Here is a 20,497-nt window from a genome sequence, read left to right as displayed (position 1 = left end):
CATGTTTTCATGGGATTATTGGTCATCTGTCTCATATGGAGAAATGTCAGTTGAAATCCTTTGCAACATTGGGTTGTCTTTTTAATTTTGCATAAAAGAATTATCTTCATATTCTAGGTACAAGTCCCTTGTCTAATGTAAGATTTGTATATAGCTTTTCCCAGTCTATGTTGCTTTTTCACTTTTTTTTTTATTTTATGTGGACAGGGCCATCTTTTTTTTTTTCTTTCCTGTCTTCTTTTCTTTTTAATTTATTTATTAAATTTAATGCAGTGACATTGATAAATCAGGGCACATATGTTGAAAGAAAAAATCTCTAGATTATTTTGACATTTGATTGTGCTGTGTACCCCTCCCCCAAAGTTAAATTGTCTTCTGTCACCTTCTATCTGGTTTTCTTGTGCCCCTCCCCTCTCCCAACCCCTCTCTCCTTCTTTGCCCCATCCCCCCTCCCCCCACCCCACACCCCCGTTGCCATCACATTCTTGTTCATGTCTCTGAGTCTCATTTTTATGTCCCTTCTATGTATGGATTCATATAGTTCTTAGTTTTTTCTGATTTACTTCTTTCACTCCGTATAATGTTATCAAGGTCCATCCATGTTATTGTAAATGATCCGATGTCATCATTTCTTATGGCTGAGTAGTATTCCATAGTATATATGTACCAAAGCTTTTTAATTCACTCGTCCTCTGACGGACACTTGGGCTGTTTCCATATCTTTGCAATTGTGAACAATGCTGCCACAAACATGGAGGTGCATTTCTCCTTTTGGAGCTGTTCTATGGTGTCCTTGGGGTATATTCCTAAAAGTGGGATAGCTGGGTCAAAAGGCAGTTCGATTTTCAGTTTTTTGAGAAATCTCCATACTGTTTTTCACAGTGGCTGCACCAGTCTGCATTTCCACCAGCAGTGCAGGAGGGTTCCCTTTTCTCCACATCCTCGCCAGCACTTATTCTGTGTTGTTTTGTTGATGAGTGCCATTCTGGCTAGTGTGAGGTGATATCTCATTGTGGTTTCAATTTGCATTTCTCTAATGATTAGTGATGTTGAGCATTTTTTCATATGCCTATTGGCCATCTGTATGTCCTCTTTGGAGAAGTGTCTATTCATCTCTTTTGCCCATTTTTGGATTGGATTGTTTGTCTTTCTGGTGTTGAGATTTACAAGTTCTTTATAAATTTGGTTATTAACCCCTTATCAGACATATTGTCAAATATGTTCTACCATTGTGTAGTTTGTCTTTTTATTCTGTTCTTGTTGTCTTTAGCTGTGCAAAAGCTTTTTAGTTTGATATAGTTCCATTTGTTTATCCTGTCTTTTATTTCACTTCCCTGTGGAGATAAATCAGCAAATATATTGCTCCTAGAGATGTCGAATAACTTACTGCCTATGTTTTCTTCTAAGATGCTTATGGTTTCACGGCCTACATTTAAGTCTTTTATCCACTTTGAGTTTATTTTTGTGAGTGGTGTAAGCTGGTGATCTAGTTTCATTTTTTTGCAGGTAGCTGTCCAATTTTCCCAACACCATTTGTTAAACAGGCTGTCATTACTCCATTGTATTTTCTTACCGCCTTTGTCAAATATCAGTTGTCCATAGAACTGTGGGTTTATTTCTGGGTTCTCTGTTCTGTCCCATTGATCTATATGTCTGTTCTTATGCCAGTACCAGGCTGTTTTGAGTACAATGGCCTTGTAGTATAACTTGATATCAGGAAGTGTGATACCTCCCACTTTCTTCTTCTTTTTTTAAGATTGCTGAGGCTATTCGTGTTCTCTTTTGGTTCCATATAAATTTTTGGAATATGAGATCTATATCTTTGAAGTATGTCATTGGTATTTTAATTGGTATTGCATTGAATTTATAGATTGCTTTGGGTAAAATAGACATTTTAATGATGTTTATTCTTTCTAACCATGAGCACGGTATATGCTTCCACTTGTTTGTATCTTCCTTGATTTCTTTTATCAATGCTTTGTAATTTTCCGAGTACAAGTCTTTAGTCTTGGTTAAGTTTACTCCTAGGTACTTTATTTTTTTGGTTGTAATTGTGAAGGGGATTGTTTCCTTAATTTCTCTTTCTGACTGTTTGTTGTTGGTGTATAAAAATGCCTCTGATTTCTGAGTATTGATTTTATATCCTGCCACTTTGCTGAATTCATTTATCAGGTCCAGTAGTTTTTTGACTGAGACTTTAGGGTTTTCTATATACAATATCATATCATCTGCAAATAATGATAGTTTTACTTCTTTTCCAACTTGAATGCCTTTTATTTATTCTTGTCTGATTGCTGTGGCTAGGACTTCCAGGACTATGTTAAATAAGAGTGGTGAAAGGGGATACCCCTGCCTTGTTCCTGATCTTAAGGGTATTGCTTTTAATTTTTGCCCATTGAGTATGATGTTGGCTGTGGGTTTCTCATATATGGCTTTTATCATGTTGAGGTATGTTCCCTGTATTTCCACTTTGCTGAGAGTTTTGATCATGAATGGGTGCTGGATTTTATCAAATGCTTTTTCTGCATCTATTGAAATTATCATATGGTTTTTCTCCTTCTTTTTGTTTATGTGATGAATCACATTGATTGATTTACGAATATTGTACCATCCTTGCCTCCCCAGAATAAATCCCACTTGATCATGGTGTATGATTTTTTCCATATATTGTTGGATCTGGTTTGCTAATATTTTGTTGAGGATTTTAGCATCTATATTCATCAGAGATATTGGCCTATAATTTTCTTTCTTTGTGTTGTCTTTGCCTGGTTTTGGAATCAGAATTATGCTCGCCTCATAAAAGGAGCTTGGAAGTCTTCCTTCCTCTTGAATTTTTTGAAATAGTTTGAGAAGGATAGGAGTTAGTTCTTCTTTGAATATTTAGTAGAATTCTGTTGTGAAGCCATTGGGTCCCTGACTTTTCTTTGTTGGGAGTTTTTTTGATAACTGTTTCGATCTCATTTGTTGTAATCGGTCTGTTTAGGTTTTCTGATTCTTCCAGATTGATTTTCGGAAGATTGTTTGTTTCAAGGAATTTGTCCATTTCATCTAGGTTGTCTAGTTTTTTGGCATACAGTTCTTCATAGTATTTTCTTACAATATTTTGTATTTCTGTTGTGTCAGTTGTTATTTCTCCTCTCTCATTTCTAATTTTATTTATTTGAGTCCTCTCTCTTTTTCTTGGTGAGTCTAGTTAAAGGTTCATCAATCTTGTTTACCTTTTCAAAGAACCAGCTCCTAGTTTCATTGATCCTCTGTATTGTTTCTTTAGCCTCTATGTCATTTATTTCTGCTCTGACCTTTATTATTTCCTTCCTTCTACTACATTTGGGCTTTACTTGCTGATCTTTTTCTAATTCTTTTAGATGCAGGGTTAAGTTGTTTATTTGAGCTTTTTCTAGCTTCTGAAAGTGTGCCTGTAGTGCTCTGAACTTCCCTCTCAGTACTGCTTTTGCTGTGCCCCATAAATTTTGAGTTGTTGTATGCTCATTGTCAATCGTTTCTAGGAATTTTTTTATTTCTTCTTTGATCTCATTCTTAATCCATTCATTATTTAACAACCTGCTATTTAGTTTCCATGTGTTTGAGAATTTTTTAGCTTTTCTGTTATGGTTGATTTCTAGTTTCATGCCATTGTGATTGGAGAAAGTGCTTGATATGATTTCAGTCTTCTTAAATTTGTTGAGAGCACTTTAGTGCCCTAACATGTGGTCTATCCTAGAGAATGTACCATGAGCACTTGAAAAGAATGTATATTCTGCTGCTTTAGGGTGAAAGGTTCTGAAGATATCTATTAAATCAAGTTGATCTAGTGTTTCCAATAAGTTTGCTGTTTCTTTGTTAATTTTCTTTGTTGAGGATCTATCTAGTGATGTTAGTGGGGTATTGAAATCCCCTACTATTATAGTATTGCTATTGATCTCGCCCTTTAAATCCATCAAAGTCTGCTTTATATATTTGGGTGCTCCTATATTAGGTGCATAGATATTTATAATAGTTATGTCTTCCTGTTGGATTACTCCCTTTATCATTATGTAATGGCCTTCTTTATCTCTTACTATATCCTTTGTTTTAAAGTCCAATTTGTCTGATATAAGTATTGCTACCCCAGCTTTTTTTTTCATTTCCATTTGCATGAAATGTTTTTTTCCATCCTTTTACCTTCAATCTATGTGTATCTTTTGTTCTAAGGTGTGTCTCTTGTACACAGCATATGTATGGGTCCTATTTTCTTATCCACACAGCTACCCTATGTCTTTTAATTGGATCATTTAATCCATTTACGTTTAAGGTTATTATTGATATGAAGTTGTTTATTGCCATTTTCTTCTTTAAAGGTGTATTCCTTTTTTACTATATTCTTTTCCCACTTTGATCTGTTTACAACAGGCCCCTTAACATTTCCTGCAGCACTGGTTTGGTTGTAATGAATTCCTTGAGTTGTTTTTTGTCTGGGAAGCTTTTTATTTCTCCTTCCATTTTAAACGATAGCCTTGCTGGATAAAGTAGTCTTGATTGTAGGCTCTTGTTCTGCATTACTTTGAATATTTCTTGCCATTCCCTTCTGGCCTCAAGTGTTTCTGTTGAGAAGTCGGATGTCATCCTTATGGGGGCTCCTTTGTAGGTGATAACTTTTTTTCTCTTGCAGCTTTTAATATTTTCTCTTTATCGCTTAGCTTTGGTATTTTAAATATGATGTGTCTTGGTGTAGGTTTCTTTGGGTTTCTCTTTAATGGAGTCCTCTGTGCTTCTTGGACTTGTGAGAGTTTCTCTTGCATTAATTTAGGGAAGTTTTCAGCTATGATATGATTGAACAAAGTCTCTATCCCTTGTTCTTTTTCTTCTTCTTCAGGAACCTCTATGATGCGGATGTTATTTCTCTTCATGTTGTCACAGAGCTCTCTAAGGATTTCCTCTGACTTTTTGAGTCTCTTTTCTTCTCTGCTTTCATGCCTTCATTCCAGTTGTCCTCCAACTCGCTGATTCAATCTTCAGCTCTATCTATCCTGTTTTTAATTCCTTCCATTGTGGTCTTATTTCTGATATTGTATTTGTCATCTCCGACTGATTCTTTTTTATACTTGGCTATTTCTTTATTTAGGTGTTCATAATGACCATCCATTGTTGTTCTAAGATTCCTAAGCATCCTTAGAATCATTATTTTGAACTCTGCATCTGGAAGTTTGATTATTTGCATGTCACTCAGTTCTTCTTTTGAAGGTGTCTCTTATGGTTTCATTTGGATTGCACTTCTTTGTTTTCTCATTGTCTGTTTTTGGGTTTTTTATTTGTAGAGTTGAGTCTAGGCTTGGTGTTGTCTGCCTCCAGTTTTCAGTTATTTCTAGGTCTTCTTGGGTTGGTATCAGCTGTTATCTTTAATCCACTTTCGGATTTGGGCAGCTTTGAAGTCTTGATTTGTTTGTTTTCTTAACAGGTGATAGTCTTGTTAATGATCTCAGCAGGGGGCTTCCTTGAAACTGTATCCAGGAATGGGGTGGGTGTAACCTGAGACTCTGAAGGCCTCTTTAGCCAATTAATCTCTCTGGGGGCAGGGTGTTTTCTCAGCTTCAGTAGGGGGAGGTGTATCTCAGATCTCCATGGAGACCTGAGTAACTGCCCCTCCTCCCCACTTCTTGTTTTCAGCTGTGTCTTGTTGCACTGATTGGAGCTGGATAGATGTCCAGAGATCTCTGATCCGGAAGCAATTCAGCTCTGTTTTGTGAAAGGTTCAGTCCCTCCCCCAGCTATGGCCACCTCCAGCACGGATGAGTCAGCTTTTTTAGTTCGTTTCCTGAATTCCTTAGCCCCTCACAGTCTGTCTCTCTCCCTGTCCTTTCCACTTGGGAGATAAGCTGGTCTTTTCAACACGCCTCGCTCTCTGGTTGCCAGGCAAGTGGCTGTGAGCAGTAGTTTCTGCCCTTTTCCCTTGTGTGAGATCCCCTCTGGGCTCTCAGCCTCACACCCCCCCCCCGTTCCTGTAAGCAGGGGAGATTCAGGCGCTCTCTACCAGGTTTTTTGTGGCTTCTTCTTCCTTGCTCCTTGGTTTTTGAGAGCTGTTCTTGCAGTTTAGAGTTGGTTTTTCATGCTGATTTTTCCTAAATTGATTTGTATTCCAGTTTGGTGGTGAGAGCTGGGCGTCTGTGCGTCTGCCTACTTCGCTGCCATCTTTTCAGTCCCGCTTTTTCACTTTCTTGATGGTGTCCTTTGTCACACAAAATTTTTAATTTTGATGAAGTTCAACTTATGAATTTTTTGCTTATGATTTTGGTGTTGTTTTTAAGATACATTGCCTAATCCAAGGTCATGAGGTTTTTCTTCTATGTTTAGTTCTAGGAGTTTTATAGCTTTAGCTTCTACATTTAAATCTGTGATCCATTTTGAGTTCATTTTTGCTGTGTGTGTGATTTAAAAGTTCAGCTACATGCTTTTGCATTTGGGTATCCAGTTCTAAGTACTGTGAATGTGATGGTTTATTTCTAGGTCCTCAGTTCTGTACAATTGAATTGCATGTCTACCCTTAAACTATTACTACACTATCTTGGTTACTGCTTCCTTTTTTTTTTTTTTTTTTTTTTTTGTAGTAGGTTTTGCAATCAGGGATTTTGACTCCTCCAACTCCATTTTTCCTTTTCATGATTGTTTTTTTTATTCTGGATTGCGTTTTCATGTGAATTTTAAAATCAAGTCAGTAATTTCATAAATTACTAGGCTTTTGCTAGGTTTTGCTTTTAATATTTAACTTCTCAATCTATCTTGAATTCTTACATCTTTATAAAAGATGAAAAACTCTATTAGATAACCACTTCCCAGTTCTGGTTATTGACGAGTGTCTCCTTTGACACACTTTCTCTGTTTCTGAGTGTCATCACTCGATATCCTTTAGCCTGTTTACAGGTCCTCTCCCCTGTGCTACAGGTTCCTGGGCTGTCTCCTCACTGCACACAGGCTTGATGACTGCAGCTTCTGAATGAGTCCTGAGGTTTGGTTGGCCATCTTTCCCTCCCTGATTTTCTACTTTACAAGTGTCTTATGTATTCTTAACTCATTACTGTTTTATATAAATATCAGGTACCTTACAAAACCCTTTTGGTATTTTGGTAAAATTGCATTACCCATTATTTTGGGGAGAATTGATATCATGACAATATTTTCTGCCTAATCGTGATGTGATAAATCTGTCCATTTTTTAGATCTTCTTTAGCATCTCTTTATATACGTTTTATAATAGTCCCTGTAGAGTTATTACACATCTTGTGTTAAATTTAGTATCTACTTTATATACTAATGTAAATGCTTTTCTGAATGATACTCCCTTAAGTGACATAATGCATATGCAGCCACCTTACTAAACTCTGGTTATAATGTGTCAGTTCCTTTGAAGACAGTGGTGGGGCAAGAACAGAATTACAGCAGTTTCTTTTCTACTTTTCCTCCCACAGTTGTGAGGGCCCTGACCAAACCACTCACACACCAGCCACATCTAAATTACCCCCCCACTCCCACCCAATTGTCTTCATGTCTTGATGTTGCCCTTCTCACATCTCTTAGAATTGGTCTGGCTGTAGACTCAGTGGTTTTTCTTTGGTACGAATCAGAACCAAACTTACTTAAATTCACAATAAATTTAGAGAGTGTTTATGCATAATACCATTTAACAATGAAGACACTGAGGTTCAGAGAGGTCAAATAATGCATCTCTGACCACATAGCAGGTAAGCAGCAGAGTTTTCAGAGCCTGTCCTATAAGATGGAGATTCCCACAGTCTTTGCCTCTGGGGTCATGACCATACCTGGGACAGAGTAAGTGCTGTGAGCTTTTCTCTTATCATTAACATCATGACCACTCTGTGCTAATTTTTACCACAAATACCTACCCAGTTTAATAAGAAAAATAGGATGTGGCTCTAACCCCAGAACAAGGTATAGTTTTAGTGCTACATTAAAATGTAAAATGTATTTTGGTATTTAAGGACCACGCATTACATTTTTGGGAATTGAAAGAAGGTCTTTTGGAGAAAGTGGCAGTTGAGCTGGGCTTAATTAAATGAGTAGGATTTAGTGGAAGGTGGACAATTTTAAAGGTGGGCTGGTGTAAAAGTCAAGAAAGCAGGAACACATGCACATTTTGCAAAGGGATTAATCATTCCTGCAAAACATAAGAATATGAGTTTTCTTGCTGTTTTTTGGTGCCTAATATCTTCTTTTGGTTATAACTGCCAAGTAGAGTTCTAGATTATGTATGGGTGTGTGTGTGCATGCGTGTAAGAGAGAAAGTTTGATAAACCCTAGCAAATGATCAAGGTGCAAAAAAACCAGCATTTCTATAAGTTCATTAGCAAGCAATGTCACCTGCTCCATAGATGAATAAATGTATGATCATACTGGGGTAGAATGTAATGGAGAAACACTCTGCTGCTGTGGGTGTAAGTACGTTGCAGGAACACCAGACTCCCCAGGATGCCAAGAGTGGACTTTTTCTCCCATTATGGACTACTATGGGCCACCATGTAGTTATAGAGACCAGTTAAGTTCAAGTGCAGGAGGGTGATTCAATGGCTACGCTGGATGAATAGTTAAAAATGCCAAGGCAGTTTGTAGCAGGTGATCAGCGTAATCCAATGGCCATTCCTTTAGGAAGGGCGGCTGCGTCTTTGAAAGAATTAATACACACAGCAAGATGAAGGAGGAGACTGTGCTGTTAAGGGTTCATATGTGCTGGACATATTAACTAATTATATCTATGACTTTATATTTAGCCCTGACTTTTGAGTATCATACTTAAGAATCTGTGTTAAAGAAAAATGGCCCCTGAGGTGTGGGAGAGGGGCTCAGCATGGGGACCCTGGTGGCTGTCCCCTCAGCTCCCTGCCAAGAACCACAAACCCTAGCCTCTAGAGTCTTCATGTGACTCTAGTGCACTCTGCCCTCCCTCCATAGGAGCCCAGGGGTTATTGTAGATAGATATACAACAAAAAACATTTATAAAATATATTTTTCAAGGATTGTGCTAAGCACTAGCAAGATAAACATCAATTAAACAACACCCACTTGAGGAACTCATAATCTCAATAGTCATGGAAACAAGCTGATTGATGTGCAGGTCTTTTCTGGACAGGAAGGGCATGTCAGGCTAGATGCATGAAGCTGAAGGTAAAATAAAAACTTCAGCTCAGCAGGTGTGGTAAGCTTTATCTTGGCAAACTGGAAACAGGGATACTGTGACCTGGCATATGTTGTATAACTCCTTCTGCAGGCAAGTTCCCATCTATTCACACAGCAAACCCTCCACCTAGACTCGCGTTGAAATGGAGGCACCAAAGATCAGTATAGTGTGGACACTGAGTCACCCTGCAGAGGACTGGAGAATTACTTGTATCCACAGCAGACCTTGTGTCTGTTATCTTATTTTGCTATTTGCAAGGATGATACTTCTCCTTCTCCATTATCACAGATGAACACCTCTACTTTTTCAATTTAAAGAAAGATTTCTCCTCTCTCTGGTTTAGATAGGTATGCTTTGATTTTCTGTTCTGTTCAGCTTGTTCTCCAAAAAATCAATGGTTTGGACAATGGCATTGATAGCATTCTGATTGAATATGTGTATGCAGGAAGCTGGGAGGGAGGGGGACTGTGATAGGTTAAGTCTGTCAACAAGGGATCGGTAAACACAAGTGTCAAAATCTTCAGTTCAGTACGGAAAAGAAACAATGGTGCAAATCATAGAGAAAATTTGAACTTCAGTGGCGAACTGCATTACTTAGGGCACATCTTTTGGATTATCCAGTTCTGACTGGAGATTCTGCACCTCTCTCACTGCCTTTGAGTTATTTGCAATTATGGAAATTATAAATTACTACAGCAGGGCAGAGTAAATCTTGTCCGTAGACTCAAAAATAAATTTTGTTTAATGGAAGTACAGTTGACACTGTTGATTTGCCAGTTTTGTACCTATTTGCAAATTCATTTCAGCATTCTTAATCTATATGTGTCTGTTCTTGGAATTTTCCTTTGAATGGGTAGTGACATGTGCTTGGTGCCCTCGTTAGCTAATAACTTTTAAAAAACCTTTAATGTGTGTTCATTTTATATTTATTTGAGAATCATAATTTCACCTTATTTTGAAAGTTATCCTTTAACAAAATAGAGAATGGGAAAATGTGGGGTCAATAATACTGTATATGACAAAGATTTGAAGAGTTGTAAGTTTAGTGTAAATCACCAGTGTAGAATGGTTGTTGCTTTGGTTATTTGGATCTTAAGTACCTAATTTAGAATCACTATTCCAAGCCACTGATCAACTTTTCTTATTTTTAACCCAGTAACTGATTGATAATTGTTGCTATAAATCATGTTTTAAAATCTAGGACAGCAAATTGTTATCTTTTTTAAGATAATAGGACACTTAAATATTCTTGCTAACTTATTCTTCTAGATGAATTACACTGTGAGTTTGTCAGAGTCTATAATGTATTCATTTGGGATCTTGATTTTGCCTAAAATCTATAAATATTTGCTTAGGGATTATTGTCATTACCACTGTATTTGTTATTACCAATAAATAGCCATATATAAGGTCTACCGGAAAGTTCTGTCCGTTTCTATCACAACAAGTTTCAACACATAAGCACATGTTTATTTGGCGCATGTGTGCCTCTCTATTTTTATCACTTAATGTATACATACTGATGTAGCAAATTAACTAAAACAAAGTTGATTCATGTTAGTCTTATGTGTGAAGCGATAGTGTACCCATGGCTACTGATAAAGTTCATTTACGCCACTGTAATTTTTACAAATTTCAACAAGGAAGAAATGCTACAGAAGCATGTCTGTCGCATCCACCTTATTCCCCGGACTTAGCGCCTTCCAACTATCACTTGTTTTTGTCCTTACAAAATTTTTGAAGGGCAAAAAATTCAAAAATGAAGAAGATATCAAAGAAGCACTGGTTCAATTTTTTGCACCAAAAGATAAAACATTTTTCAAAAATGGGATATACAAATTGCCCTCACACTGGCAAGAAATCATTAATAATAATGGCAATTATATTATTTAATAAAATTTATTGACAGTAAGAAAAATTTGTGTTTTGTTTTATTCCAAAAACGAACAGAACTTTCTGGTAGACTATATATATATCTCCAATTATTCTTCTCATCCATTATTTATCATATTGGGAGTTTTAAGTTTTATTTGAATAATTAAATTATTCATGTCTGGAAGTAAATATGCATTTAATGATTTTGATTATAAAAAGAATATTTGTTAACCATTTATTTGAATATTGTAATTGTTACTGTAATTTGCTGAGCTTTTAGAAATACATTTGTTTTTAATTTTGATTTTATTTTATCCAACAGCCACATATTTTAATCTAAGTAATCTCAGATTTTATGATGGAGTGTAATGAGGGAAGTTATATAATTGAAAAAAATACTTTTCAATAAGCTTCTTTGCAATGTATTTATTTTACTAAAAAGGAAATCTCTATAGTTCTGTCTACATGGATTCTATTAGTTATTTTATGTGTTCTATAACATTATCAATGGTTTCACCTAAAAAGTCTTAAGTTAAAAAAAAATTGCAGTTATTAATAACATCTGTTATTTGGGGGTTTATATATTACTATGTTGAAAATGGATGAAAATCCACCCTAACAATATGTTAAAGTCTTCTTTCTGACCAAAGACATTTTTAGTCACCAGTTATCCTCTTGAGATCCCCATTGTGCTTATCCCCATAGATAATAATATGTCTATCTTAAAATACAGTCAAGTATTTTATGAGCTCCAACTAAAAGAATTAAAGTTGAGTTTACATACTAAACCTATGGTCCAGAAAATACATACATGGGAGTTTTATTAAAACTCAGTTGGAGTTGATGTAAGGAAAATTACTTTTATTATTTTATTTACTTTTCTTCAATTACAGTTGGAATTCAATATTTTATATTAATTTCAGGTGTATTGATAGCAGTTAGACACACATAATTTACAAAACAATCCCCTCAGTGAGTCCAGTGCCCGCCTGGTTTGGTCAAAGTATTACTGACTGTATTCCCTGTGACTACTCTGTGACCACCATCTGTACTTCTTACTACCTCGCCCAGCTCCCCAACCTTCTTCCAGTTCAGCAACCATCAATTTGTTAGGATTACTATTATAGTAATATGTGCATATGTGGAATCTGTGTCCTGAAATGTAAACCAAATATGAGCCAGAGGGCAGAGGTGACTGCGTAAAGCCAGGTTTTACAGTCACCAAAAATGGAGAAAGAATTAGCTTTAACTTGCATTTCTGTGGTGTAGAGTGGCAAAGGAAGGACTCCAGAGTTAGGAGCTGGAAACATGTAGCTAGCAGCTCGTCACCACTGTACAAACCAGGAGAACGGTGTGTGGACACATGCAGCAACTTGCCAAAGCCACACAGCTCCTGAGGGGCAGAATGGGGTCTCCGTGTGCGCTGTCTTCCTCCGAGTCCATCTTCAGCTGCACTGGGCAGATATGGCACACACACACCCCCTCCATGCATCAAAGCAGCTGCACAGAAGCCCAGGGCTGAGTGGCATTGCCCTCGTGGACTGGGCTTCTGGGAAGACTGTCCAGTGCTGCCCAGCAGGTCCATGCAGGCAGCCTAAGTTCTTCAGATGCCTGACAATCCTCTAATAAGAAAGAGGCCAAAACCAACAAACCAAAAGAAAACAAAGGAGAAAAGCAAATTGGAGGAAATAGAAACTATACCAAAAACTAAAAGAAGCTACATTGACTTCCTCAAAGCCAGGGGGGAGAACCATCACATTCAGAGCCCTGGGGGGAGAACTGTTGCACTCTGACCTGTTGGAGAAAATACTGCACTTAACTAAACAAAGAGAAATCTCTTTTAAGTAGAAGGCAAAGATGATGATTCAATTAACCAAGAGATAACTTGGAAGTAAAAATAGGAGTATAAAATTTAAATTTTAAAAATCTTACTAACAAGGGTCGGAAGGGAAAGTAGAGAAAACCCAATTAGAACAAAGATATGAAAAACACAGGAAAATTAAAGTGTTTTCCCAGCATGACTGTCATCTGAATAGTAGATGTTCCAGAGAGAGCAGAGAACATAGAAGAAAGGAAGCCCTAAAGCAGGGGTTGGGAACCTATGGCTCACGAGCCAGATGTGGCTCTTTTGATGGCTGCATCTGGCTCGCAGACAAGTCTTTAATAAAAAAAATAATAATAATAACGTTAAAAATATAAAACATTCTCATGTATTAGAATCCATTCATTTCCTACTGCTCATGTTCATGGTTGCAGGTGGCTAGAGCCAATCACAGCTGTCCTCCGGACAACACCAAATTTTTATTGGATGATGCATAACATACACGGGTAGTTGTATGGCTCTCATGGAATTACATTTTAAAATATGTGGCGTTCATGGCTCTCTCAGCCAAAAAGGTTCCTGACCCCAGCCCTAAAGGGAGTAGTGATGAGAACATCCCTGCAGTTTTAGAGAGCTTGGCATGGGGGGTAAAAACTGACCTGCACAGCCACCGTTATGGGGAATCCCCGAGCACGGGAAACAGTGCATTCTAGCAGTGTGACACCCGGGCGTCCAGGGCAGGATTCATACAGGGACTCCGCAAGGTGCAGACAGTGGAGTGACACTTTCAAACATCTGAGGGAAAACGTCCCTGTCTAGACTTCTTTACTCAAACAAATACGGTACTAAAGAAATAGTCAAAAAGTGACCTACCAAAAGATTTTCTTTCTTCAGGAAGCCATGGGAGGATGTCTTCAAGAAAGAGACACCATGGGAGGCAGAGTACAACAGATGAGTTAGCAGGCACCTTGGAGTGCTGGGAGGGGGGTCGTCCTGAGATCTTCAGAAGACCCCAGGGTGAACCTGGCCAGATGGAGCTCGCAGTCAGTGCCCCTGAGACTTCAGCCGGGGCACCCAGTTGACGCCTAGTGTGACTGCTTGTGATGAGAGGAGACCACTCAGGTGAGAGACAGGCTGTAAATCAATCCATGGCTCTCAGGAAAGGTTGTGGTGCCTAAGCGCAGCTTTCAGTGAGAAAATACAGGTTCCTTTGTCAAGGACACTTTCCTAGTCATCACAACAAAGGGTCAATTAGCAATCTGATCGAATGTTCAGCCTAACTAAATTGGGGGCAGCAAGTGTGTGAGGTGGAGTGGGCGAGGTGTGTGTGTTAGAGCGCCACGTCCTGTTCTCAGCAGTGGGAAGTTCATGGATAGCGGCTTCCTAGTGGGCTTCTCTGAGGCAGAGATACATTCACTTGTTCAGGGATTCGGAGGTAAATGACAAAAGAAATGGCTGAAGGAGTTGCCATCCTTCCCTCTGGACGCTGGCAACAAGAAGATGGGTGACATCTGAGGAGCACCCTTCTTCACTACACGCCATGCAGAGCTACCTGAACCTTAAACTGTGTGGATGTGTGACTTTCGAGGAAAACACATACTGAAATTTTGTTTTGTTTTGTTTTTTAATTAAATAAAACCAGATGATATACAGTCATTCCAAAATGATGTGTAGCCCTCTCGGTCCTTGAGGCCCAGCAGGAGCACCTCCTCCATCAGGGTCAGCCGCGTTTCCTTGGAGTCGCCCTTGTCGTCGTCGTCCTGCTCGTCGCGGCGGCTCTGCGCGTCGTCCTCGCCGCTGCCGCCGCCGCCGCCCGCCGCCCGCTCCTTGTCGGCGGCGCTGCGGGAGGCCTCGGTGCGCCGCTGCACCAGGCCGGAGCTGCGCTGGGCCAGCGAGGTCATGGCTCCGGCCGAGGCGCCCGCCGGGCCGGGAGGGACGCGGGACCTACCGGGCCGCCCTCCTGCTCTTCCCGCGGCCCCCGCCCCGGGCTTCCGTGTTAGTCCCGAGCGCCGGGGCGACGTCCGGCGGCAACGGGTGCAGGGACGGGCATGGGGAGATGGCTCCGGGCGGGGCGGGCGGGGCGGGCGGGCCATACTGAAATTTTTTTTAAATCGATGTTTCCTGCTTTGTGCCTGGCAGACCACAAATGGTCTGGACTCTCCAGCTCTGTAACTCGTGAAGAAGTGCTTCCCGGAGCCCCGCAGTCTCGGGGTGTGTGAGCAGAACAGGGAGAGGACTCGCTGGGCGAGCTCTGCGGCCTCTCTCCCCCACGCCCTCCCTCTGGAAGCCCCGCCTCCTTCCAGAGCTTGACGACGCGGGGGGGATGGGGGGGGCTTCAGGGTCGCTGCAGGGGGTCCATGTTAACAGAGGCACTAGACACAGCTCTTTCCCGGTCTATATTTAAAACCAGTAAAATTAATATATATTTTTGTTCCCAACAGAACGGCTTTGGGGGCTCCAGATGGACTTCTAGTTTGCACGAGGTGTGGCAGTTACTGGAGGACAGTGAGTGCTCAGAGCCTGTCACTCAGCCCCGGCTTCTGCTGTGGGGCTCGCAGTGCTGAGCTTCCTTTAATGCAAAGCAACATCGCAGGAGCCCTGTGCTCCTAATGAGCCTTCAGTGAGACCAGGAAGCATGAGGAACACTGGGAATAAAGTTCAGATTAGCAGGGAGCACATTTGCCTTAAAATTCTCTCTACCAGCTCTATAAGTGACATTTGTGTGATCAGATATCTCGCATTGCAGAGCACCTGTTTCTCTGATATCTAAATATATAAATTAAAAGAAAAATAATGGGGTGAAAATTATATCAAAGTAGGTTGTTAACATAATAGGAGTAAAGATAAGCCCAGTTATAATATATTGTATGTAGGGAAGTACTTACATGTATCAGCCTGGGAAATTCTTTTCTACCTATTTTTATGACAAGATATATTGATATTATGAAATTTCAGTCTGTCTTTTAATATATAATCAGTCTAAGAACCAAGCATGAAGTAATCACTCATTCTTGAATTTGGGGATAAATCATGCCTTTTATTTACTACATAACTAATCTAAAGTAGTGTAAACAGTACACACATTGTTAAATGAGGAAGGTCAGAACCAGTCTTTTCTTATATCAAAAATACTAATAAAGATAAAATGAATATGATAATATAGCCATTAATAACACACTGATCTAAAACTAAGTGTATATTTATTAATTCATTTCACACGTTTAATATCTATTATGTGCCAGGCATAGTCATAGACTTTTGGTATCAGAAAAAAGTTACCTAGATAGCAGTCTCCCATAACAGAGTGTCATCTTTTAGTAGAGGAAGACAAAATAACTGCATAAACAAGGGATCTATTAAGGAAAAATTGATAAATTGGGCTTCATCAAAACTAAAACTTCTGTTCTGCAGTATATCTTAAGACAGTTAAAAGACAGGAAAATAATTGGGAAAAATATTCAACAAAGAAATAGCATTTAAAATATACAGTGAACTCCCTAAATTCAACAGTTTCAAAAAAAAGAACTTAGAAAATGGGCAAAGACCTGGACAGACATTTCACCAAAGAGGATGTACAGACAGACACATGAATGGATGCTCAATGTCGTTAGCCATAAGGACAGTGCGAGTTAATCCACAGTGAGGCATCATCACACACCTGTCAGAACAGCTGAAACAGCGGCCACAACGTTAGGTGCAGTTTTATTCAACTGCAAACAACCCTGATGCTTTTCAACTGGCGAGTGGTTAAAGCTGTGGGCCAGCCACACCCTGGAGTCCTGCTCCGCAGGGCAGAGGGGCAGGCTGCTGGGATGCATAGCAGCTGGTGGATCTTTGGAGAATCAGGCTCAAGGAAAGTGCCATTCCCACAGGGCCGCATTTATAGAGCAGTCTCACTTTTATTGAGATATAATTGACATGTGACATAATACTACTTTTAGATCTACACATCATTGGATATTTGTACGTGTTGCAAAATCATCACCACAGTCAGTTTAGCTAATGTATGTCACTGCAAATAGTTACAATTTTTTTCTTGTGTTACTTTTAAACATGTAATGCAATGTTGTTAACTGTAGTCAGCATGCTCCACATCACATCCCCAGGACTAATGTATTTTATAGCTGAGAGTTTTGTACCCTCTGACCCCCTTTACCCATTTTGCCTTATCACACCCTGCCTCTGGCAACCCCCAATCTGGTCCCTGTATTATACAACATTTTTTAAAAGACAAATTATAGAAATGAGGAACAGACTAGAAATTGTAAGAAGAAAAGTATATATGGTTATAAAAGGGACACAAGGGACCCTTAAGGTGTTGGCTGTTCCATGTCTGGCTATGATGGTGGACACGTGGACCTACACAGGTGCTGAGCATGTAGAGTTAAACTCACACAGAGATGAGTACAAGTAAAACTGGGGAGTCTGAACAAGATTAGTGGGGTGAGTCATTAATATCCTGCTTGTGATGATACCCTACAGTTTTGCAAGTAGCATTACTGGGAACACAGGGTTTCAGGGTATATGAGATCTCTGTCATTTCTTCCAGTTGTATATGAGTTTACAAACACTTCAAACAGTTTAAAACAAAGAGAAAATGTGTGGTATAATTTTATATGACAGGTGCCATTGAAAAGCTCTGTATGTTTACTGAAGACAGTAGTGAAAGGCAGATGTCCGTCCAGCTCTAGCTGAGGACAGGGTGTGACCAAATGTTCGCAGGGACATCCACCTGGTGAGCATGTTTGTGCTTGTAACTAAGCTCCCTGCTAAACCCTTAAGAGCCCATCCTGAGGATTCTAAATGATCACAGGCAGCATAGAGGACGGAGAACTGAGAGCAGCCAGAGTCACAAGTACAGAGGCCTTCTCTCCATCCCTGAACTGGGAAAGGGACATCTTGTCGCCAAGGGAACTCACTCCGTGGGTTGTTCTGTGACTTCTTTCACACTGGGAAGGATTTTGTTAAAAGAGTAACTGGCTCAGTTCATGTCATCCTGTTTTTTGAAATGGTACTTTTTTCTTTTTTTGTATTTTTCCGAAGTGAGAAGCAGTGAGAGGCAGACTCCCGCATGCGCCCGACCATGATCCACCTGGCATGCCCACCAGGGGGCGATGCTCTGCCCATCTAGGCCTTTGCTCCATTGCAACTGGAGCCATTCTAACACCTGAGGCGAGGCCATGGAGCCATCCTTAGCTCCTGGGCCAACTTTGCTCCAGTGGAGCCTTGGCTGCGGGAGGGGAAGAGAGAAACAGAGAGAAAGGAGAGAGGGAAGGGTGAAGATGCAGATGGGCACTTCTGCTGTGTGCCCTGATCGAGAATCGAACCCGGGACTTCCACACGCTGGGCTGATGCTCTACCACTGAGCCAACCAGCCAGAACTTGAAATGGTACTTTAAAAAATAAATCTGTATTTACATACCACTTGTCTTAAATCAGAATATGTGTGTGTGAGTGTGTGTGTGTGTGTAAGTGGCAGCATCTGCCCTTGGAGGGTGTTTAGCCTGTGATCCAGTTGGCAGTAACTTGATCATCTAAAGCTCACAAGCTACTCCAGATGAAAATGCACCTTGGAGGGGTGGCTTCCTTGACCATTCCCCTAATGGGCTTTCTTCCAAAAGAGAGGCAGGTGTCTCATGTCTGCAGGTGAGCTCAAGGGGAACAGGAAAGGAGCCTGCCACCCTGTCACCCAAGGACGGGAGGACAGCAACGATAACATGTGGAAGAGCAGCCTCCAGGAAAAGAAAAGAACAGGACACAGTGCACTGCATGGGAAATAGGAAGGGCGTTTCAACTCCCTGATTGGTGAACATGTGTGTGGGGACATGGAGCACACACATGACCTGTCATTTTGTTCACAAAGTTCTATTTTGTCACTATTTAACCGCTTCAATGGAAAACCTGACTTTTCAGCTCTTTTCTGTGAGGACACAAGCCTCCCCACAGGGTAAGCCTAAGTGTCACTAGGTCCCTCTGTGCTGTCTTCCCAGAACAAGGATTCCCTCAAAAGATGGTGACTCCTGTGATCAGTCTAGAAAACATTATGCAAATGATTAAAGTGATAGAGGTGAGTTCCTAGGATTACCAGATGAGTACAGTATTGTGTAAATCGGTGTTTCCCAACGTGGGGCCCACGCCCCACAGGGGGGCAATTCGATAGTTAAGGGGGGCAATTTGAAAATGGACTCGACACGACTTTAACTCTTTCGCCCCGGGCCATTTAAATGCAATGCTAGATATCGGTGCCAAATTTAACAAAAAATGCAATTCTTAAATAACTGTGGTAAATAATTATTAAGTATAATTTCGTTTGACGAGACCAAAATATCAACTGGGTGATTGGCATCGTCAAGTAAACTTCGTCCTGGGTTCACCGCGGAGCGTGCCGTCTGCCGTGGGGAACCCCAGACGTTTTAAAAAGCAGTTATTCTCACCTAATTGTTGCATAGGGGCTAGAAAGCAATAATATTTTATAAATATTATTGGGGCTATAATAGTGCATGCATGACAATTTTAATTTTAGAAGCATAACTTTCCAGAAAATTTTGTCAAGTGGAAAAAATATAGATACCTTTTGATTTGTGGTGGTAGTGTAGTAAATGTGTTATATACATTTAAATAAATATGAATTTTTAGTATACGTTTACTCTATGTCACATTGAATATATTTTAACACATATTTTAATATTAGTTTTTAATTGATCTTATTTTTATTATAGCCCATAGTAAAATGAGTGGTGCAAGCAAGAAAAAAACTTGTCAATATTCGGAGGAATATTTAAAATTTGGGTTCATACCCGCTGTTCATGATGAGCGGATTCCTTTTTGTCTTTTATGCCAGCAATGCTTGACCAACGAATCAATGAAACGAGGTCGTCTTGAGGCGCAGTTGAAGGCGAAACATAGTGCTCATATTAATTCAGATTTGAGTTACTTTAAAACTTTAAAGAAAAATTTTGAAAAAAGAACAACATTAAAGTCTCTATTTACTGCTCATGCTTCAACTAATAATCATGTTCTTGAGGCTAGTTATCAAACTTCTTTATCACTAAAACTGGAGAAAATCACACTATAGGAGAGAATTTAATAAAACCGTCAATATCAGCATTTCTTAAAGCGGTTCTTGAAAAAGATGACAAAGATGTAAAAGCTATGCCACTCAGTAACAACTCTGTTAGCAGAAGAATAGACGAAATGAGTGAGGATATTGAAAAACAACTTATTGAAAAGCTGAAAACAAGAAAATTCTCCTTGCAAATGGATGAATCAACTTTGAGAGACAGTGAGGCAGTATTGATAACTTACGTAAGATATATTGATAAAGGACATTTTGCTGAAGAAATGTTGTTCTGTAAAAGATTAGAAATCACCACTACCTCCAAAGATATATATATAATAAGCTAAAAAACTACTTAGATGTCAATGATATACCAATGAAAAATATAACATCTTGTGCTGCAGATGGTGCTCCCAATATGATGGGCAAGAAAAATGGCTGCTTAAAATTGATGAAAGACGCGAATCCAGAAATGATTCTTGTGCATTGTGTTATTCATAGGGAAAACTTGGTAGCTAAAAACATCTCGCCTGTTCTGAATGAAGTATTACATACAGTAATAAAGTGTGTTAATGCTATT

General features: G+C 39.5%; 1 protein-coding gene and 1 pseudogene across 11 annotated transcripts in view; one reads left to right on the top strand and one right to left on the bottom strand.

Annotated features, from left to right (window-relative positions):
• Positions 1–20,497, top strand: part of MYT1L (myelin transcription factor 1 like) — a 398,804-nt gene that overhangs the window by 202,624 nt on the left and 175,683 nt on the right. The window lies entirely within an intron of this gene.
• LOC136309390 (Golgi phosphoprotein 3 pseudogene) lies at positions 14,489–14,938 on the bottom strand (annotated as a pseudogene).

The sequence above is a fragment of the Saccopteryx bilineata genome, chromosome 6, assembly GCF_036850765.1.
Source record: "Saccopteryx bilineata isolate mSacBil1 chromosome 6, mSacBil1_pri_phased_curated, whole genome shotgun sequence".
Lineage (NCBI taxonomy): Eukaryota > Metazoa > Chordata > Mammalia > Chiroptera > Emballonuridae > Saccopteryx > Saccopteryx bilineata.
Note: the sequence above shows the minus strand (reverse complement) of the source record. Positions and strands in the feature narration are given on the sequence as shown.